General features: G+C 44.8%; 1 protein-coding gene across 1 annotated transcript in view; it reads left to right on the forward strand.

The window, feature by feature from the left end:
• The first annotated feature begins 3,770 nt into the window (after window positions 1–3,770).
• The window catches only part of RREB1 (ras responsive element binding protein 1), a 163,895-nt gene continuing 144,248 nt past the window's right edge, over window positions 3,771–23,417 (forward strand). The window contains exon 1 of the mRNA XM_074348056.1: window positions 3,771–3,901. The gene's annotated coding sequence lies outside the window, so the exon portion shown is untranslated. The remainder of the gene's footprint in view (window positions 3,902–23,417) is intronic.

Here is a 23,417-nt window from a genome sequence, read left to right on the forward strand (position 1 = left end):
AAGAGACACAAAAGTGGAGATAACAGTTATAGGAACACTTACATACCTACCTCCTAGTTTCAGCATTTAGTCTTAATTTCTTCTCCTACCCAACACCCCTCCCAAAAAATAAACTGGTTTATTTTAATCCCAGACATCATATAATTTCAGAGCAAATATTTCACAATATATGCCTGACATGAGAACTCCTTTGTTGAAACAGCACGATCACAAATCCCCTCATTGTTAAGCCAGTAACAACAATCCCTTAAGATTCTCTAAAATGTAGTCAATCAGTGTTCAAATTTCCCCAAATGTCCCATATTTACTTTTCATCAAACGTATCTTCAACTTTTAAGGATAGTGGCTGTTTTTTAAGGAACTCCCACAGCTGAAATCCCCTTGCAGTTCCTCTTAGAAACATTTCTTTAAATAAGTGCTTAGTCATGAGACGTTTTATCGCAGATTCAACAATCACCTTGGGCCTTGGGCCTTTCTTGGGATGGGCCCACGCGCTGTTTGACAGCAGAGGCAGGCTCTACTAAGCTTTTCTCATCCCCTCACTGTAGGGCCGCTCCTTCCAGTGCAAAGAGTGGGGAGTCAGGAAGCCTTGATTCAAATCTTAATTACATAACGGTATATCCTCGAGCAAATCCACTTTCTTCTCTGTCTCAGGTGCTAAGCCTGGGAAATGAGTGGGTTAGCCTATGTAATCTCTGCATTTCTTTTTGGCTCTGAAGGTTCAGCACGCTTGATTTTAAGTTGGTTGTTGTTGTTGTTGTGGGGGGTAATTAGTTTTACTTATTTATTTTTAGAGGAGGTACTAGAGATTGATCCCATGACCTCACGCATGCTAAAGACACGCGCTCTACCACTTGATTCTAAGTTTAATTCCTTTCCAATACTCTATCTTGATGATGTTGTTGGCAAGGATGAGAGCCTATTACAGGAGAGAGCAGGGTATGTGAAGTTGTAAGACCACTCAAATCCTGACGCCAGTCTCCTTGGATAAATCATTAACCTTTCGAAGCCTCAATGCTATCCTGTATTACAATTATTTGTTTTACTGATCCATCTCTCCTACTACATGTAAAATTCCACAGAGTGGGAACTCCTCATTTTCATCTTTCTGTCATCAAAACCTAGTGTCTGGAAGCTGGTAGGTGCTTGATACACGCTTGTTACATAAATGAACGCTGGGTATGCATTCTGAGGGGAAGTGAGGGCTCCGTCCACCTCACAGGACTCTTGTATGGTGAAATGAGTGAATACGTGAAAATGTACTTTCCGTGTTACATAGTAAAAATATTAAATGTTATTATTAGTATTTGAAACATTCCAAGTAGAATATTTTATTCACTTATGAAAACCTGACCTTGCCTCTAACCTTTCGTAAGGGATAGATGATAGCCTTTTTTTTTTTTTCTTTCCTATGCTAAGTTTCATCTCTGGTAATTTTTAGATGCCTCTTTCTTCTTCCTCTTCTTTTTTCTTAAATTAAAAGTATATTTCTATGTACTCACCACCATACTTAATTTTCTCCCTAATGAACTTTGAGGGAATTTTTTGGAGTAATTGTTTAGCAGCTTAGTGCTAATTTAAATGACATCTCGATTAACTTCTACAACTCAAAGTAATGCAGGAGGAGGGAAAAGCAACTGTAGATGTCACTCAGATGAATTTTCTGATGAACAAAATGTTCACTGAATTAGTTCCCTAAAGATGATCCTGATTCAGTTTCTACTACAGCTGAACGCGAACAGTTCTGCCTGTGAGTATTTCCGCAAACGGGCTCTTCCTTTTTCGTCATGACACTAACTTCAGCTTATCATTTAAAGATTCTTGCTTATGCTCAGGCAGTTTTGAAACGTGAACATTTCCCTTCACCGTGTTTAAATCTGGGACAACCCCGAGAGCAGCATTTCCCGAAAGGAGTACTAGTCCTCCGTAATAATGCTCATAAAACCAGCGACTGGACACGTACATCTTGGAACGTCTGCATAACCCCTTCTCGGTGATTCACAAACACCTTAGCACACAGAGGACTGGAAGGCCTTAGAATCGATGAAATGTGGTATTTGACCACAGAACCTTTTTTCAAACATCACTTACAGACATACTGAGGACCACTATGGACCACTCTGGAAAAGCTATGCTCTAGCCTAGCGCTTTTATAATTATTTCAAAGGAACACAGTAAAAAAGTTATTTTATCTATTCAGAAGTAAAAGAACTAAAAATCTTGAAGTTAAAATATATATATATATATAGTTGGCCCTCTCTGCAACCTGCAGATCTAACCAACCTTGAATAGAAAATATCTGATATTCCAGAAAGTTCCAAAAAAGCAAAACTTGAATTTGTGGAAGGCCAGCAGCTATCCATGGGACATTTATTGTATTGGCAACTGTATCACATTAGGTATTGTAAGTAATCTGTGCAGGGGAGGATGTGCACAGATTATATGCAAATGCCACACCATTTTATATAAGAGTTTTGAGAATCCTGCAAGGGTTCCTGGAACCAATCCCCCTGACACTGCACTGGTCACTCGTTTGTGGTGCAAAATAGACCTTGTTCAGTTAAAAAGTAATTTCCGGGCCCACCTCAGCATCTAACTATACAGATGTCCTCACTGAGCATGTAAATCTCTTTAAATTAAGATGGCATGTAATTAAATCATTCAGCCGGTTGACAGGCTTCTCCACGCCGGTAGCTTTCACTTGAAGCAACCCTGTGCCTCTCACCCTGAAGTGATTCAACTTCATAACAACACCATTAAAATCCCTAGCACTTTCCAAGCAACAGGCTTGGGCATAAAGCATCAGTAACTCCACAATGAGTCAGATGATGTTTTTGAGTGTTGGGGGGAAGTTGGATGATTCGTACATCTGCTTCCAGAGAAAGGGTGCAGCGGATGGCCAGGCCCTGCAGACTCCCGGTGCAGAAGCGTAAGGGCCGGGCCCAAGTCAGCGCGTGTACATCCTTCCCCATCTTGCCAGCCCGCCTCCGGAGGGGTTGTTTGCGGGCAGGGCTTCGGGGCCGGAGAGTCCCACCCTAGGCTGGCCCAGGCGCCCCATCGTCCCCCGGATGCCAAAGTTCAGCCCCTCTGAACGTCTGAACCGGGCGAGTCCATCTTTCTGGACGCGAATCTGGGGCTTTCCCCAGGTCTCGGGGCTAGCAGGACCGGAACAAACAGCCACTGACCCCGGGAGGCCCGGGTCACCTTCACCCTCGCCTCGGTCCCCCGCCTCGCAGCCCTCTCCCCTCTCGGGGCCGGTCTCCAGCGCCGGCCTCCCTCGAGGCCGGAGGAACACTTGTGCGAGCTTGGCCGCGATTCCCGGGGCGCCGCATCCGCCGCCGAGATGCTGGCGGCCCGTGACGGCCCCGCGCGGCCCTCTCCTTATTTATCCAGCCGACAGTTTCCATGGCTCCGCCGCCATCCTCCGCCCCCTTCCTCTCGCAGAGCCCGGCGGCGGGCGCGGCCGGCCCGGTGGGGGCGGTGGGGGGCGTGCGCGGCGCCGGGACCCGGGCGCCGCTCCCCAGGCGCGGGTGCGTGGACGCGCCCCCTGGTCCTACCCCCAAGGGCGGCCGGGCTGCTTCTGCCGCCCGTGCCCGGCCCCCAGCACGTTCGCCCGCCCGCACCCCGGTCTGCTCCCCGCCGGGCCCGGCGCCGGGGCCCCAGGCGCAGCGCAGCCCCCGGCCCGGCCGACGGCGCGGGGGAGGGGCGCGGCTCAGGCAAAGTTGCTGAGTTGCTCTGCACGCTCAGAAGTTGCAGCTGAGACGGCAGCTTCCCGCCCCCTTCCTGGACTCGGCGGCTCGGAACACACACCCCACCCGTCACCACCCGCTACCTGCCCTCGCCCCCGCCACCCCGGCCCGGACTCGGCAGCATCCCCTCCCGGCGCCCGCGAGGAGCCCAGGTTTCCAGCGGAGTCGGGCAGAGGGTGGGCGCACCCCACCTCCCCGCTCCGCCCGGGGGAGGGGAGAATGGGGCGGGTAGGATCCCCTCCACCAGGTCGCCGCGCCGCCGTGGCGCTTTTGCACTTTGCAAAGCTGAGCGGCTGAGTAGGGGTCGCCCACCGGCCCCCGCGCCCTCCCCGGCCGTAGCGGGGTTTGCAGAACGAGAACCGGGCAGCGTTCCCATCCCCTCCCGCAGGGCCTTTCGCCGGGGCGGCGGCGGGAGGGGCTCCGCTCGGGGCTGAAGTCGCCAACAGGTGCTCGCAAGCCCATGTGACCGGGGAGGGGCCGCGCAGGGGAAGCCGGGGTGGGGGCGGGGGCGGGCTCCCTCTCTCCCTCCGCCCCTCCCCCGGCCCCTCCCCCCGGGTCCCCCGCAGAGCTCGACGCCCGGTGCACCCCGCCCGCGGCGGCCTAGGGATTGCTCGCGGGTGGGTCTCCGGAGCGCCGGTGCCCTCGCCGCCTGCCCGGGAGGAGGAGGAAGAGGAGGGGGAGGGAGGGGATGCGAAAGTGGGTCAGGAATGTAACTGGACGCTGCGCACCCCCGCGCCCCCCCCGCACCCAGTGCCGCCAGCGGCCGCTCGTGCCAGCCTTGGAAAGCGAGTCTTCTGCTGTTGTGGTTCCCCTGCACTATCGGTGGGCTGTTACCAGGGGATCCCGAGGGATGTGTTTCCCTGTGACCCTTTGGGAAGAAAAACTTAGTTTCCTCAGTAACCGAGTTTGGCTTGGATGCGATGATGCAGTGAATGTTCTAGGTGAGCCTGACCGTGAGGAGGCTGCAGTCGCACTAGGGGGTGGATTAACTTTTCTTATTACTGAACCAAGACGTGAAAGGAGAGCTGGAGAGGAGGTGGGTTTTTGCCCTGCTTCGTGGTTTTTCGTTTTTTGTTTTTTTTACCGACTCAGGGAACAACGTTTTTGCGTTGGAGTTTGAGTCTTCCATATGCAGGCCCCGGGCTGCCCTGAATTTACCAAAGTTCTTAACAGACCCGGGCTTAGTTGATAAGGTTTGAAGTTGACATCTTAGAGTTGGAAGGAGTAAGGGACAGTGACAGTTTTGTATTTGGGGAAGTCCTGAGAAATAATCATGAAAAGGCCTTTATTAAAAGGAGAAGGAAAAAGAACGAACCCCCCGCCCTCTTCAAAGCAGAAGAAGTGAAAACAGTCCGGTGGGTTCCCTCCCCAGCCCAGTGTCCCAAGCGTGTGAGTTGGAGAGGGAGGATCCGGATTTTAAAGTGATGGACTTTGGGTTTGGATGCTGGTGACACCAGCAGGGTCAAGGGAAAGATAATAATAAACGATGAGATTGCAAAGAGAAAGCTCAGCATTTGAGTTTGTAGCCCAAACTCATTGAACAGCCTTCCAGAGAGCTGTCACATTTTTCCTGCTGCTGGTTTTGTCCAGTGGACCTTAGTCACAGAGTGCAGGACCGGGTTGCAGAAGCAAGGCCCAAAGAGGCTTCAAGCTTGAGACTTAGAAGAAATGTGCACCTGCTGGAGTTTTATTCAGAAGCCAAAAGGGGTGTGTGACCCTCTAAAGAGATCTTAAGAGTTATCTGAAAAGCTGACTTAGGAATTAATGTAAATTTCTGTTTCCAAGGCAACCCTAGATAAAGAAACCTAGATTGAGATGCATTTTGCATTAAAGAGTCTATATTCATAGGAAGCCAAAACTGGTAAATTGAATTGTTGTAAATTGAATCATAGTCTAAACTTACATCTATAACGGGAGGTTATTTTGTTGTGAAAACTTGTGGAGCTCTGACCATCCCTAGTCGATTTTTATTTTTTAACCTCTCTGAGTTTTCTCACTAGTAAAATGGGAATATGAATAATAATGACTGGTCTTCTTTGGGGTGGTAGACTGGACTTGTTCCATTACTTACTAGATAGGGCATCTTAAGTTCAACTGGCAAAAGTCTTTCTTTTTGCTTATGGTGTTTCCTGAACTGTAGGACAGCTGAATTTGGAAGCTGAGCAATCCCCGACGTTGAACAGTCTTGCATTTGAATGAAAATGGCCAAGTTATACAGAACTTTTCTGGATGGAAATGTGGGGAAAAAAAATGAAGACGTTCATGATCTTAGATTTTTGTCACTCTGTTAAGGAGCGTGATTGCCTTCTGTGTGAGATAATAAGGCTTTCAAATCTTGGTTCAAACCAGTATTGTTGCTATAGAAAGGAATTGAGAATTTAAGGGAAAAAATGAAGTGGCAGACATCCCTTTTCCTCCCATCCCTTCTCCCCACCTCCAGATTTCTTCTGCATTCAGGAAACATTACTATATAGGGTGATCTTCATTTTAGTTATAAATCAGATTTGTAAAGCAAATTAAATTAAGGAATAAATACCTGTTAAGAAAGGATTAACAATAGAGTCCTTAATCTTGCGAAGTGTTCCTGTATGTTTGAAACATTTGTTTCATAATTTGGGGGGCACTTTTCAAGAAATCATCTCTGTGTAGCAAGTTTTCATGTAGATTACTTTGGACAATGCATTTGTAACCGTTACTCATTGCCACCCCCAAAATATGTTTTTGAATGAACATCTGCTTTAAACATTTTAGCCACCTACTTTGTATAGAGCCATGTTAATTTAAGATTAACTGTGGAGATTACAGGGAGGCATATTCATGTTGCGGAAAGACTCGAGTCGAATATGTTTTAGTTGAGGGTGACTGCTAGGTGACAAATATAAGAAGTTTAGTTGTTCAGGGGTTAAACAAAAACACTAATAAAAAAAAAATACATGCCTATCTGCATAAGAAGAGATGATGGGTTCATAGATGAAAGTTACAATGAATTGAGAAGTAGATAATGAGATTAAAACTTCTTTTTTCTTCTTTGTGTTCTCTGAAAAGTGAGCAGTGAACCTATATTGCTTCCATGTAAGAATGAGGGTTTGCTCTTGTTTAGAGAGATGTTGCCAGACAGCCCGTGTGCACTTGACCATCAGTGTGAAGCCAGTCACTGAGTGCCCAGGGACTGCCAGGGAGGGGCAGACAGCAGAGCGTGAGAGGAAAGGAAAAAGGGAGAGGGCACACCCTTACTGAGCAAAGACTCAGATGGTGAAGGGTGCTGGGTGTGTTCTGGGAGGGTAGCTGTGAGGTGGCAGCCATCAGGAAGTGCTCCCGAGGGAGTTGGTAGAACTTGAACTTAGGCCTTATGGGATGTACATGATCTTTATAGCCAGAGAGAGAAAGGCACTCCTAGTGGTAGAAGTGAGATAAGCCAAGAGGCAGGAAGTTGCAGGGCACATTTGGGGAATTTAAATAGGTCAGCTTTGCTACTGGGGAGGGATCAAGTATGAACTTTGTCATTGCAATGATAAGTTAGGGACAGACCTTGAAAGCCTGGCCAGGTTTGGTGTTAGGACTTTATCTGCAGATGATGGAGAATTATGACAGGACTTCCAGCACAGGAAGCACAAGGTCAGAGTTGGATGTGGGGGAGGTTCATCTTGTGAGTTAGGTTAGAGTGCGAGTTTAGGGACCACAGCGGCCATCGCAGGGATCCAGGGGCTTGGACAAGGGTTGTATCAATGGGACCTGGTTGGAGGGTGATGCTTTATGAGTTGTTGTAACAGGAAAATTGACAATCCTTTATACTGTTTGGATGTGATTTGAAGTGTCCAAGATGACAGAGGATTTCAAACTAGATGCCTTGGCAGGTGGCACCATCAGCAGAAATTGGAACAGGAAGCCAGTGTTCGAGGTAAATTGAAGGGTTGATTTCAGAAATGGAATTCGAAGCCGTGATTGACAGCCGGGTTTAGGCGATTTATGGAAGATGGATGGTTCTTGGCTGAAAGTAGAGATGTGAGTCATCTACATAGAAGTTGTGATTATTGGTCCTAAATTTGAATGTGCTGGCAAAGGACCAGTTTTAGGGAACATTCATGATTGGGATTTTTATATATACATATATATACAGTTCAAAATTCTCCTCCTTCTTCGTAAAGCACAAGATAGTCTTGTGAGGCTTTAGTTGGAGCCCATCTACTGAATCAGCACTGTTGCAGCCCCGTTGCTTTACCAAGCAGCTCTCAAACGCGGCTCAACAGATTAAGGGGTCCTATCCTGCAGGCACTGAATCAGAATCTCCTGGGCTGGCAGGCTGTGTGTTTTTATACAAGCATTCCAGGCCACTCTGATGTGATTCCTTTTGGGGACCCAGAGCCTCGGTCAGTTTCTTCTACAGTCTGAGACCTCCCCCAGAGCCGCCTGTCCCTCCCTGGGAGAGCAGGAGTTCCTCCGTCTCCTGTGTTGGTTTCAACCTGTTCTTTTGCTTTTGTATCTGATGGACAGCCATTGATAGGCAGTTGTTTATATCCAGAGGACCTGCTGCTTTCCAGATGTAGCCCGGGTTTGGGAGCGGTGATGGATGTGTCAGAAGTCTGCCCTGCTAGGTAGGAAGGAGGCGTGGGCCGAAGCGCGGTGCACGGGGCTGATTCACATCTGCCCATCGAAGCCTGCAGAGGATGACGTGGTAACCTGGGCCCCGGGCAGACTGTTTCCTGTACCTTTGGATTCGCAGACCCAGGGCGTGGTATTTGGCAGCATTCTCGGGAGGCGACTGTTTGGCTGATCCTCTTCAAGGGAGCTGAGCTGTCAGAGGTAAGGCAAGGCCAGCTGTAGGCTCTGAACACCAGAGTCTTCAGTGCAGAGAGAAGTGGATAGTCCCAAATTTGGGGTTGGATGTCTAAAAGGTGATGGCTGGTAACACCCTGTCTGTCCAGCTCTTTATCTCTTTATTGTCAGAAAAAGCAAATGCCTGTCCTTTTGAGCAGCAGCACTTTCTCACTTTCAGTTAATCGGATGCTGATTATCTGGCTGCAAATTCTCCTTCGCTCTTCTCCTTTCTTGTTTAGAAGCTATGAAGAGACACACTCAGATGTCTGTGTTAGTCTGATGGATTAGCAGGCAGAAACCGATGATGAAAATTGATGGTGGAGGGGCTAGGGGCAGCGTCCTCTCCCCACCTGTCCCCACATTCAGAATTTAAACTGTCCGTATTTCTAAATCTCTAACTGTTGGAGCCAGTGGTGGGGTTTTTGTTGTTGTTGTTGAACTTTTTTTTTAGCTCCCCCCCAACAAAGAACAGTAGAAAATATCGAATCTGGTTGTTTTTTTTAAATTGTGGTGAAATACGTATCACATTACATGGACCATTTTCACCATTTTTGTGTACAATTGGTGCTGTTAAGCACATTCACATTGTTATGCGACAGAATCAGGGTCTGTGAATTTTAGAATATAAGGGAGTATTCTAAAAATGTCAGAACATGACACCAAGTCACCCAAGAAACCATGAGGGAGAGAAATCGTGGTAAGTGCAGACGCTCAGAGTGCTCACATGCGAGGTGAGGGTGGGCTGGTGGATGGACGGCCCTTCTGGCGGAGGAGTTTGCCCGAGAACATCCTTTTTCAGCAGCTAATTGTGAAGCTAATCAGTGCAGGGGAAAAGGCAATTTCGTGCTTGAGATTCCTTTAAGATGCCAGAAATAGGGCCAGCATCTTGATATTTATACAGATTTTAAAGTTTCCTTGAAGCTGTGAATGTAGGATGCAAGGAAATGCTCAAAGAGAATTTACAGATTTTACACAACTTCCCAGAGTTTCCAGTTCGTTTTGCATCCTCTGTGGCATGGATGGAGTTTTGTATACTATCTGTTTTGCATTCTCTTGGCACCCACAGAGGGACAGGTACTGCTGTCATCCCAGTTTTTCTAGTGAAATACATTTTATTATTATTTATGAAAATGTGACTGTCAACAGCCAAAAAAAAAAAAAAAAAAACTCAGTGAGCAAGAACCTGTCGATTTCTGATCATGTTAGTGATTGCACGGTTAAATGAAAACGTTTTTAAGCTTAAATAGGTGAAATTCACAAGAAAGATCAGAAACCTTATTGCTGGTCATGGAAGTTCTTAGGCAACCCACATTTATTACCACTTCACTTCTTTTTTTTTTTTTTTCCATTAGAAAATTTATTTTCACAACCCTTTACTGTTTGCACCTCATTCATAATACCCACAAAACAGGTTTGAAGCTAGTCAGCCCAACAGGATGTCAGCTGTAGTTTCAAAGAAGCTGCGGGCTTGGGTTTTACCAAAGGGAAGATGTCTTCCTTTCTCTCCTCACAGCTTTGGAAATTTATGGCTTGTGTAACAGCCCTCGATGTTAAAAGTGCTGCTGAATTTGAGAAAACCGACAGAATGGTTCTGAGTTTATCTTATTCAAAACTGCATTAGTAAACTTCTGCTTATCAGTCCTGAGAAGATGTGTTAAAACCAGCTTGGCAACTTTTTTTTTTTTTTTAATATAGCATGCTAGAGAGCCTTGAGGAAAGGGTTTTGAAACAATAGAGTATAGGAATGCTTTTAAACAAGAATATTCATATTGTATATTTCTCCGTGTTTGAAGGACTCATCTTTTAAAAGCCAAGATGTCATGGTAGGACTGAGTTACCCATGGGAAGTTTTCCTCTGGTAGCAATAACAGGCAATAGTCAATTAGAGTCACACCGAGAACTTGGAAAATAGTTTCTTTTGTGTGAATACCTACAAATTGACAATCCTGGCACGCACGTACGCTCCCAATGCAATTTACTGAATTCTGTTTAGAAGCAGACTTTATGTAGGTTTTTTGAACACTTTGCAGTCAAATGGTATAGAAATACAGACTTCAGATGAGAGCTCTTTCTAAAGGATTCATTTGGGAGTCTCAGGGTTTTATTTATAAGGTATAGTCACTCCAGCGATTTGAAGGGTGCGAACCAATGATTTCATATTGCGGTTCTGGGAAACGTTTGTCCCTTTCAACGCCATGAGCGTCAGCTGATTTGCCAAAGGAAAGTAGCTGTTAACTCATATTGCTGCATCACAGGTCCACAGAAAATGAAAGTACAGCTGTTCCTGGGAGCCTAACACATCTCAATTTGGAGTTTTCTTTTAAAGCTGTGTTCTTACATTTTCCTAGAAAAATACCACAGCTTTTAAACTCACCCAGCCATCTACAGGTGCCTGTTTTCCGGTGAATCCCGGTGATGGTGAACCCAGGATATTTCTGTGCTGTGTGTATTGTTCTATAGCTCTGCCCTTTACTGTGGCATTTCTGTGTTAACAGGGCCTTCTTCCTCCTGCAGTGTTAGCCTCACTCCTCAGACCTGTGTGTGTTTTCCTTTTGATTACCTTGGTTCTAGGCCAGCCTCATGTTTGACACTCTGGGCTTAGGCAGTTGTAGGTGCTGCTTGCTGTTGAGCTGTTAATCTTTTTATTATTTCCTGTCACTCTTCCCCATGGTTGATGCTCCTGAACTGGAGAGGGGAAAAGTGATGAAAATCACCTTGAGAACAGCTTTGCAAAGGAGGATTTCAAGTAGGGCTTGGGTCTTACCTGGGACCACAGAACGATGGAGAAGGCACAGTCTGTTTCGTCAGGCAGAGCCTCCGCCCTTGCACTGAGTGAGCTGGATTCCAGTGGACACTTTGCTGTAGAAGTGAAGGGGTTTTCCTGGTGTTTTTGCAGTGAGTCTCGTGTCCAGGCCTGGGGCTTGAGGGATGGCCAGAACTCATGGAGGGTCTGCATTTAGTTCTATGGAAAGGCCACAGAATGGGGTCCCCTTTCCTTTGGAATTAAAAATAAAATTCGCTTGGGGTTGTTGGCATTCCCATAACTCAGACCTCGTCGTCTCCCCAATTCACTAATTCTTGGTTTGTCTTTGGTAACTCGGCCTCCACCCCCACCCAGCCCCAGAGCACACAGGGTGACCCCATGGAATTTAAGAAGAAAATATTGGAACCTCAGTTGTATTTTTAGCTTCTCCTTTTTGAGGGGGAGGGGAGAAGTAATTAGGTTTATTTATTTTAATGGAGGTACTGGGGCTTGAACCCAGGACTTCATGCATGCTGAGCACACACTCTGCCACTGAGCTGGACCCTCCCCCCAAGCTTGTCTTTTTTTTTTTTAACTTTGTTAAAATTGTGGCAAAAAAAGATATAGCGTAATATTTGCTATTGTAATCATTTTAAGTGTACAATTCAGTGGCATTAATTACATTCACAATGTTGTGCAACCATCACCAGTCTTTATTTCCAAAAGTTTTCATCACCCCAAACAGAAACCCTGCACCTGTTAAGCAATAACTCCCCACGTCCACCTTTATCCTCTAATCTACTCTCTGCCTCTTAGGCACATTCTAAACATTTTGTATGAGTGGAATCATGCAGTATACGTTCTCTGGGGTCTGGCTTATTTCGTTTAGCGCGATGGTCTCAGAGTTCATTCATGTTGTCACATGTCAGTACTTCATTCTTTTTATGGCTGAACAGCATCCTACTGTCTGTGTATACACTACCTTTTGTTTATCCGGTCTTCTGTTGATGGACATTCGGGGTGTTTTCACACTGGCTATTTTGAGTAATGCTGCTGTGAACGTGGGTATACAAGTGTCAGTTGAAATCCCCTTGGTCAGTTCTTTTGGGTATATGTCCACCCAAGAGTGGAATTGCTGGGTCATGTGGTAGCTCCATGTTTAACCCTTTGAGGAACTGCCAGACTGGTTTCCATAGTGGCTGCACCATTTTATGTTCCCGGTTACGAAGTCCTGGGGCTCCAGTTTCTCCACATCTTTGCCAGCCCTTGTTATTTTCCATTTTTTGATTACAGCCACACTAGTGGTTATGAAGTGGTGTCTGGTGGCTTTGATTTCCATTTCCCTGGTGACGAATGACACTGAGCATCTTCTCATGTGCCTGTTGTCAGCTGTGTGTTTTCTTTAGAGAATGTCTGTCAAGTCCTTGGCACTGTCCATTTCTGTGTATGTTGTGTCATGCCTAACCGTAGTATGTCGTTTATAAAGAAAATATGCCTATACTTGGATATATGCAGAATGTTTATAAAGATATGGGATGTATTTTTTTTAAACTTTGGAGACCATTATTATAAACTATAACAATGATCCATTTCATTTCTTAGTGCCTAACATTAGAAGGAAAATATTGATGAAAATTCTTAAGCTCTATTGGGTAAGGGGGCAGAATCTTATTTGGTCAAATGTAGCGTGTTTACTGGAGCCTCCATGTGAAACTAACCACAGGGTCCCAGGACTCTCTTTTGGGATGTTTCCTTTTGGTACTTAAGAAAGTAAATCTGCTTGGATGGGTTTCAAGTTAGGCTTGCCTGTGCTCCGTCCTATTTTGTGGCTCATAATGGCATTTCAAGGTTCTAGTGTATCTTATTAAGAGATGGGAGTGGTTTTTCATGCCATGTTCCACAGGGGAGCCAAAAGGCATAGAAGAAATAGAAAGGAAGAGGCTTGGCTCTAAAACAATGATGATGATGATGTCATTTATAAAACTAATTTGATTATGTAAAGAGATGAGTTTTGGGGGGATGGAACTGGTCTATTTAATGACCCAGTAAGAGCATTTTAGGCCTTGAGGATTAATTTTTTTTTAACAGGTTGGTTTTCCCATTGTTGTTCTGTTCTCTGAAAGTAAACTTTGTGAACTTATCCTAAAATGCCAACTTCTACCAAGCGCGTGACATCACCGTCCGAGCACATCCTGGTGTATTTCTTGGAAAGTGTCCACACTGGCAGGCGTTTTCCAAATAAAACAGTTGTTTCAGTAAACAACTGTTTTATCCGGCAGCCCAAGTGGAGAATTTTAAAACCAGTGTTTGTTTTGCCAGCAAACATTTTGTTTCAATCCTTGCAACTAAACAAGTGGGTAAGATTTAAGTGGCCTCCTAGTAAAAACAAATGTAGAACCATTCTCAGAAAACTTTAGCTGAGCAGAAATCTATTTGCTGTTAGGAGTGTGAGTTTAGACATAAGGGGAAATAATTTGTACTTTCTGTAGAATTCTGTACTTAGTTTCCAGTCAGAGTGGAAGTCTGGCTGTGAATTATTTTTTTCAAGGCAAAGATGAAATATAAAAGAACTATTAGATGAAAAGTATCGGTTTTACATATTTTAAAATTTTATAGCTTGCCTTTAAAACTGTGACTAAGCTATCCTCAGGTATTTGTTCTGCATGTGTTATCTCTTTTTAAATTATTTTTATGGTCGTTCCTCCAGTGTGTCATCTAATCCAACATCCACACTAATTATCAGCCCTCATCTTTTGTCTTTGATAAAAACAGTAGTGTAATCAGAGTTTGGTGAGCTGCGTTGTTACTTTTCTTTAGGGATCCTTGTAACTGAACATTCTTGCTGTCTTTAATGGATGATCTTTTGAAATACATCATTGAATTTTTTACATTTGAAAGTTTGATCATGGTGTGCTTTTCTGGTTAAAAAGCAGGCCTCTTTCCTACTCAGGACACAGGCAGTCATGCACCTTCTTAAGAGGATAGTCAGAAATTATGAAATACAGCTTACATGCAGAAGAATGTAGAAACTAAATATATAGTTTAAAGAATAATTAGCAAGTGGGAATGCATGTAACCCTCACGCAGATTAAGAAATAGAGCATTGCCTTAGAACCGTCTCTCCTTAGAACCACCATGCTCTTCTGTCTGCAGGAAGCTCACAGCTATGTGGGCATCCTCCAATGACTTCTTTTAGTTTTGCAACTGTTTGCTATATATTACTTTAAATTTTTGAAAAAAAATTTTATTGGTGTATAGTTGATTTACGATGTTCTGTTAGTTTCAGTACAGCAAAGTGATTTAGTTTTATATATATATATATATATATATATATATATATATATATGTAAAACTATTCTTTTTCAGATTCTTTCCCATTATAGGCTATGACAAGATATTGAATATAATTCCCTGTGCTATACAGTAGGCCCCTGTTGGTGATCTATTTTATGTATGTTAATCCCAAACTCCTAATTTATCCCTTGCCCACTTTTCCCCATGGTATATATTACTTTTTACTCATTTGTTTTCATCAACAATGTAATTGCGAGACTTTGCCAAGTTCATGCCTATACCTGTGGTTCGTGCATGGTCATTGTTCAGGGTTCCTGTGTCCTACGATCATGCTTTTGTCCGTTGTCCTGTTGATGGACATTTGAACTGTTTCCAGCTTTTGGCTCTTATGAAAATGGCTGTCAAGAACACTCATATGTATATATTCTGGTACATTTGTGCAAAAGTTCTTTTTGGGTGTGTGTATTGTGGGAGGCGGATTGTTGAGTTGTAGGCTCTTTGTATTTTTAACTTTACTGTAATTCCAGACTGTTTTCCAAAGGACTTGTTTTGGTTCATACTCCCCGTAACAGTGAATGAGAGTTCTTACTGCTCCACGTCTTCACCAGAACTTGGTACTGTTAGACTTTCTAATTTTTGCCAATCTGAAGAACATGAAATGGTGTCTTATTGTGGTTTCAGTTTGCCTCTCCCTGATAAATAGTAAAGCTTACTGGCCATTCCAAGACCCTTTTTTAGAGCGTCTTCCCACGTTTGTGCAGGTTGTCCTTCCTGATCTGTAGGGTCTGCAGTCTGGACGCATCTTCAGTCGATGTGTGCTGCAAATGTCTCCTCCCATTTTGACTTGTCTTTTTACCCCATCGACGGTGCCTTTGGATGCTCACAAACTCTTAATTTTAGTATTATTAGATTTATCTATCTTTTCCTTTATGGCTAATACTTCCCTCTCTTGTTAAAAAAAGTCTTCCCTAGCCCAGGTTCATGAGGCTGTTCTGTCTGTTTTAGAGTTTTCCCTTTCACGTGTGATTTTATTGTATTTTGTTCATCGGAAATGGATTTCTGTGAATGTTGTAAGGTAGGGGACAATTTTCATTTTTTTGTCTTATAGGGCATGTGGCTGTCGGGCACGGTTCATTTGATTACTTATTTAGCCACATAATCACGAGTCCCCACTGCCTGTGTCATCAGTCACGTGGACACTTGTGCTGTGTCGGTTTCTGAGCTCCCCCTTCCACTGGTCCCTTTGTCCATCCCTTACTTACCGCAGGGTCACAGTGAATCCTGATGCCCAGGGGGGGCATGTTCTTCCAGTAAGCATGTCTTGGTGTTCCTGGCTTTTTGCCCATTCTTATACATTTTAGAACGAGTTTCCTAACAGAACCTGTCGGAGCTATTGTTTGGACTGCCCTGAATCTGTAGACCTGACGTGCTTACAACAGCAAGTCCACCACATTGAAAGGCCACGTGCAGTCCCCAAAGACTGGTGCCTGACGTCCTGGGTTTAGATCCTGACACCAGCCTTTCCTGGGCACATGGCCCTGTAGAATCTGTGTGCTCTCAGTGAGCCTCAGTTTCCTTATTTCCTTAAAATAATAATAGTACCTACCTTACAGGGAAGTCAAAAGGCTTAAATGATTAAATGTGTTACACATAATCTGTGGGAGGTGCCTAATATCTGATGGTCACATAGTAAGTGTATGATATGTTAGTACTTACTATGAACACTGATTTTGCCATGTTTATTTATCTCCTCATCAGTGTCCCAAGAAACTTTTATAATTTTCTAAAACTATATGTAATATAGATAAAATACATTGCTACATATAAATATATAACATGTAGAAATAGGTAAAATATATATTCCTAGGAATCTTAACAATTGTGATGCAGTTGTAAATGGTATTTTAAAAGTTTTCTGGGGAGTGTACTGTGTTACTGTGTTTTTATTTAGTATGTTTTATCAGCTGATTATGGTAATCTTTGATGAAGAATTATTAAGTGTGTGTGTTGCACAAGATACAGCTTGGAACTGGCGAAAATGTGGACCCTTCCATCTGGGTGTCTGCCCGTCACACGCCCTGCTCTGGGCTCACAGGACTGAACATTGTCCCGTTTTGCATGATTTTACACTGTTGTACCTCTTTGACGGCTGTTGTGGAAACCTGTGTGAGAATGTTGGCAGTCTGCTTCATTTGATCTTGCAGATCAGGCTGTTTTCAGTCTGCTATTTCTTTTAAATTTGCGACGTCATTCTAGTTCCCTGCTTGCTTGTGGACCACCCACAGTGTGCTTGAGACCCTCTTAGGCCTGATTTCCGAGGCTCTTCCTCCCCCTAAGCTCTGACCTAGAGGTGCCACACCCTTTGAGATTGGAGTCTCAGCTCTGTACCCGGAGACTCGCGTCCAGTGTAAGTAAAATTTCTCTGGGTGAAAACTCACGTTGTTCCTTTGCCGTCTGTCTCACGTCACACATGTCTCTGAGGAGTCACAATTTTTTTTTAAAGAATGAAAAGAAAGGGAAAAAATACATGTATAGATAGATAGATTCTCCTCAACTTCTGCCTGCCTCTGGTTTCGCTTCTAAGCTTTCTGGTCACGTGGCGGTTCCTCCCCACGTGGGAGGCGAGGCCCCAGGCTCTGTGCGAGTTCACTTTGTGTCGCAGGACGCAGAAACTCAAAGTGAAACCAATGAGAAAACCAATGTGTTCTTAATGGTTTTTACCCAAACCATAAATCCGTCTCTTGGCGGGAGAGGGGAATCACCCACCTTCGGATCCGATTTCTTTCGTGTGTTCCAGGTGGTGTTTGTCAGTCCGGTGATCATCTGCTGGGACTCACTCAGGGGACTGGTTGAAAATGCAGATTCCTGGGCTTGACCAAGACCCAAGCGGAGGAGGAGGCAGGGATTTGCATATCTTAAAAGATTCCTTGGTGGTACTGACCGGCAGACAGGACCTGGGAACACTGTGGACGGTGTGGGGGGCTCAGATTTTCATCAATCACGTATCACGCGATGGACAATTTCAGAGAGGTTTGATGTAATTTAACAGCTAACACCTATTAGGTGCCACGCATCAGGCACTTAATGTTTAAACTCATGAGCAGAACATGATTAGCCCCATTTTATAGAAGAGGAAACTGAGGCACAGAGAGGTTAAATAACTTGCCCAGAAGTGTCATTGCCTTTGTGGATCCTGAAAGCAAAATCCTGGCCTTTGTTAATTACAAAATAAACTCGTCTCTAGCAGAAATGGGCCCCAGGGTTTCTGTGGCTCAAAATTGTGCCTTGGTGCTGTGTCCTGTGCCTTGTAACTGACTCATTCCTTTCGCAGGACCTTACTGAGCATTCAGAGTGCTCAAGGCTTGCGTAGGGATTCCACAGAAGGAAAGCATACCCGGGGAATTACAGTCTGTCAGACAAACCTGTAACTTCCTAGCAGATGCCACGTATGGGTGAGAGGACAGTGGTGTGGGAGAGAGGGCTTACCGTCCACTGAGCTGCTGCCCTGCCCCGCCCCAGGCTCTGTGCTGAGTGTTTATGGGTATTTTTTCATTTATTCTCACAAGAAACCTCTTTGTTAGCTTCTGTCGATCATCGATCGAACAGGAAACTAAGGCTCAGAGACGTAAAGAAACGTGGCCAGGGTCACATAACTTCTGCGTCGCGGTTGTGATTGGAAGATAATGCCTGCCTCTCTCCAGAACCCAGCTTTGATCCACAGTATTTTCTGCTTTTGGCTATACATCAAGTACATCCTGTTTTCTAGGGGAGAATTGCCATCCATCCAGTGGTGACCCAGACGACCCAGTCCCTAAGCTCACTGTGGGGTTTAAAGAGATCTCAGTGGCTTATAATGTCTTTCATCGTTTTATTGGCCTCCCCTATTTTTAAAAAAAAAAAAAAAAAGAGATTTATTTATATTTATTTATTTTTAATGGAGGTGCTGGGGATTGAACCCAGGACCTCGTGCATGCTAAGCATGTGCCCTACCACTGAGCTCTACTCACCGCTCTGGCCTCCCCTGTTTTATCCCCTGGTTCTGTTGTCCTTGCCTGGCCCCTGGACCAGGTAAGAATCCTTCAGAGCTAATACTATCATGGCCGGGTTCATGGCCTATAACAAGGTGGACCACTGTCTAGGGACAGCAGGAGGCCCAGGACTGGTTTGTGAAGGAACACCATAGCTTTGCCCACACGGGCACCATTCGCTTACACCGTGCAGAGGCATCCTGTGTTCTGAGTGGGCTTCTTAATTTTCACGGGAGGAGGTCCAGGGTCTGCTATCACAGCACAGGCGGGCGGGAGGCCAGTCTGATTACTTTCCAGCCACTTCAGAATTGTAGTGTGTGATCGCAGGAAACCTTACAAGTCATCTCTCCCAAGTTCTCCATCGTGCTGAATAGGCATGGAGAGCCCTGCCCGTTAAGAGACTTGTTCCAGGTGAGGGTTGGTGGCAAGCCTAGAACTCAGCTCCCGACACCCAGAACAGCGCCTTCGACCTCTTCGATCTGACTTGATTCCGGCCTTGCCCTCACCAAGCTGAGTCATGTCGTGAATGAGCCGTAAGAATTTCGACTTCAGAATGATTCATGTGGCAAGACTCCCTTTCTGAAGGCAGGTTTACCTTCCTAATTACGCATTATTTAGGCTGGTGAGAAGATTATTTCACGTTTCTAAACGTACACTGGTAGGTGATGGGAGAGACTCTTCTAAAATGTGACCAGGCCTGCTGGAGACCCCACGTCCCGCCAAGCGGGAGCCCCACCTTGGGAGACTCCACTGGCTAATGCGTGTTTTCGTCGGAGAAGAGGGAAACCTAACAAAAAGCTAAAAGGAAGAGGCACCTGTCGTTGTCAGCATCTTTGTTACTTTTTCATCTTCTAGACCCCCAACAAGGCCTCGGGCCCATGGGAGTGGGTTGTAACTTAGCCATCCTCGGACCCACCTCTGTCCTTGGATGGTGGACACGTGAGTGGAGGAGGCCTAGTCAAGAGTCCATTCATTCTGTTTACTATTTCATTTATTAAAAATGATCCCACCGGGGGAGGCTATAGCTCAGTGGTAGAGCATGTGCTTAGCATGCACAAGGTCCTGAGTTCAGTCCCCAGTTCCCCCATTTACAATAATTCATAAGTAAAATTTAAAATTAAGAAAAATAAAGCATCCCACCAGCGTGGACCTGTTTAGGCCGTAACATCAGGGCTCGCTTCGCCTTTGGCTCTGCTCAGCACGAGCTTTGTCCCATTGACCTCACGCTGAGATAGAGAAGACCCCCGCGGCCTTTTTCTTTTCTTTTTAACATTTTGTTGAAGTGTGACACACACAGAGAAAAGTGCACGTACCATAAATGGACAGCTCCCTAATTCTTCACCAGGAGAACCTACCCCCGAGAGCTTTGGAGAACCACAGACCTGCTTCCATAATCTGCTGTCACTGTCTGTGTCGCTCTGGGCACATTACTGAGCCTTTTGGGGGGGGGGGACAGTAATTAGGTGTATTTTTGTTTTCAGTTTTCAGTTTTATTAGGTAGAATTGTTACAATTTGACTACACGTATGCAACATATTGCATGTAAATACATTTACACACTACGCTGCACATGTTTTTTAACATTTACATGTATGTACTGTTCATTGTTTCTAAGAATGTTTAGAGCTTTAGCTTTTAAATTTACATAGTTTAAAAGGAATAAAGACAACCACAAAATAAGAATTAATTCAAAAAGATACATACATCTATTTTTTTTAAGGGAGGTACTGGGGATGGAACCCAGGACCTCGTGCATGCTAGGCATGCATTCTAGCACTGAGCTATACCCTCTCCCCCTGCTGAACCTTTCTGAGCCTCAGTTTCCCCCCTGGCAACAGCATTTCTCAGGCATGTGTGAAAAGTAAGGGTCATGTGGGTAACTTACCCAGAATTCCTCTTCATCTCCTCTAATCCCAGGAGAGCCCCTGCCAACCGGCACCTTCCGAGCGGGTTCTGTGTGTGGCGGTTGCAAGTGTGTGATGGTAAGTAACTGCTCACATGTATCCGGAAGTCTAGTTAGTAACATGGACCGTGGAAGGGAGGGAAGGGATAGCTCAGTGGTAGGGCACGTGCTTAGTGTGTACGAGGTCCTGGGTTCAACCCCCAGCACCTCCATAAAAAATAACAATAATAGCAACAATGTGGACGGTAGAAAACAAAGGCCTACAACTGATTTTGGCCCAATCTCTTCAGGGGTTCATCGAAGAAACTTGGCTTGAAGTAGATTAAAGTTTCACCCTATTTACTTATGTATCTCCTGCCTCATCTGCAAAAGGGATCATAGAAACACACAGAGTACAAAAGTATTTAAAATAAATAAGGTGGGGAATCAAGGCAGAAGGAGAAATGTAAGTCAGAGCTTGGGGCAAGGTTGCTGCACCAAATGATGTCGTGACATCCAGGCAGTTTGCTGGGTGTAGGCTTCAGAGCTGGCTTTGCGGGAATGATCAGTAATAAGACTCAGAGGGCCCTTGTGATCAGAAAACAAACCCGTGGTGCAGGAGAAACAGTTTTCTTTTTTTCCTTGGCACCAAGACCTTCCTTCTGTGGGTCTTCACGAAGAACATTTGTAATTGATAAAATCACCTGCTTTTAATGCTCTCAGCCCCTGCCTCCCTGCAGGTGGCACAAAGCCAACGCCTAGTTTAGTAAAAGGACTTTTATAAATGACCATAAACTGATGAAATTCTATTCTCCAGGGTATTTCAGTGATACAGGGAAAATTAATACAGGCTGGTTGCACGTAACAGATAACTCCCCCTGTGAGGGGCCCTCCAAGCAGCCAAGTGGCACGTGGGAACTCTGCGTTGAGGCTGGAGGGGAAGGAGTTTCCAACTGCTCTTCTAAAGAAGATTCTGAGGAGGAAGCATGACTTTGAGGACATGCTTGGGAAACGGGGGTTAGGAGAAACTGAGGTGAAGTGGGCTTTCTCGGTGTGCCCTACAGTCTGAGAGATGGACCAGGGCTGGGTCTGCGGGATTTGGATTTGGAAGAGGAAAAATTACAGTCTCTCACTATTGGGAAACAGGTTTGGGGCTGAGATAAAGAGATTAGTTTGAGATATGTTGGATTTGTAGCCTCCCACCCATGAGAAGCTATAATTTACACACACACACACACACACACACACACACACACACACACACACACACAGACGTATCCTTGCCATTATATTAACCACGGTATCTGGCAGATTCCAGCTATATACACAGAGGCAAATGGTTTAGAATGGGGTTTAGTTTTGAAACTCAGATACTTGTCCAATAAAACCACCCTTAATAGTAGAAGCAAATATGGGGCTTTCTTGCCATCCCTGGGGAAGCAGTCAGTCTCAAAGCCTGGTCTGGAACCCTGGGAACCTCCCATATCCTTTCAGTGGCTCTGTGTGGTCAAAACTATTGTTATAACAAGAAAATTTGCTTTTTTCACTCTCTCTCTCTCTGGACTTACCCAGAGGAAACACAATGTGTGACACAGCAACAGAACGCAGAGAACCCACTCATCTTGTATACATCCAGGCATTCAGAGAGAGTTGCAAAAATGTGAAACTATGTACTTTTCTCATTAAAAGTTTTGTTTTGGAACTTTCCATAGGAAGATGCTATGTATGCTAGCATGATGGGTTTATCATTGCTATTTTTAGATAGTAAATTTACCTTCTCCTCAGCTTAATTTGTAATATGGAAGATACTGAGAGAGATAAACCTATGTAAACAAAAGCTCTTTGGGGTCAATAATTTTGAGACCAAAAAGTTTGCGCACCCCTGCGTGAGCAGTATATTTACCATAGACTTTGATACCATGCACTAATGATGGCACACAAGGGGGTGTATGCAGCACTGCCTGGACACAAACCTGCAAGTAAACACACAGAATTATTCCAAATAGCGCTGGCATCTCAGCTTTGTTTATCAGTGTGTTCCTGTCACAGATACTGAGTTAGCGCAGAGATTATGGCAGTTAGTAAAACAGACAACGTCTCTCCCCCCATGGAACTTATTTCTAATAAAAGTGTGTCGAGAAATCAGAACTGTTAAGAACCTGCAGCCAAGCAGAGGTCAGCGTATACATTTGGTGTACAGCTGCGACTGTAGAGTTGGTAGAGAGTGGATCTCTGAGCGCATGAATACGGCTCTTCGCTGTGGGCGAGGCCCTGCGCTGAGTGCGTGTGTGTTAGCGAATTTCACCGCAGTCCCACGCGGTGCAGAACGTCGTATGTCTTCATGAGTACAGACGTCGTAACTCAGAGAGGTTAGATCATTTGTGTTGTCAGCTGGTAAAAGACAGAGCCGGGTTGTGGGGGGAGGGTATTGCTCAAGTGCTAAAGCACATGCTTAGCATGCACGAGGTCCTGGGTTCCATCCGCAGCACCTCCTCCAAAAATAAATAAACCTAATTACCTCCCCTCCGCCAAAATAAAGTAATTAAATAATGCAATAATAAATAAAATATTTTTTAAAAGATAGAACCAGGGTTTGTGCGATTTTTTAAATTTATTTTTATTTTTTACTTTTTATTTTCTTAATTTTAAAAAATTCTTATTTCTGAATTTAAAAATTTATTTTGGCAGGGGATGTAATTGGGTGTCTTTTGGGGTTTGGTTTTGTTTTGTTTTTCCTATCTTTTAATGGAGGTGCTGGGGATTGAACCCAGGACCCTGTGCATGCTAGGCATGTGCTCTACCACTGAGCTATACCTCCCCCCAGTTTGTGCATTTTTATAGTACCTTTGCTTTAGGGAGTCTTCCTCTTTTAAGGCAACAATAGATTTTCTCTTTCTCTCTCCCCAC

The sequence above is a fragment of the Camelus bactrianus genome, chromosome 20 (genome assembly GCF_048773025.1).
Source record: "Camelus bactrianus isolate YW-2024 breed Bactrian camel chromosome 20, ASM4877302v1, whole genome shotgun sequence".
NCBI lineage: Eukaryota > Metazoa > Chordata > Mammalia > Artiodactyla > Camelidae > Camelus > Camelus bactrianus.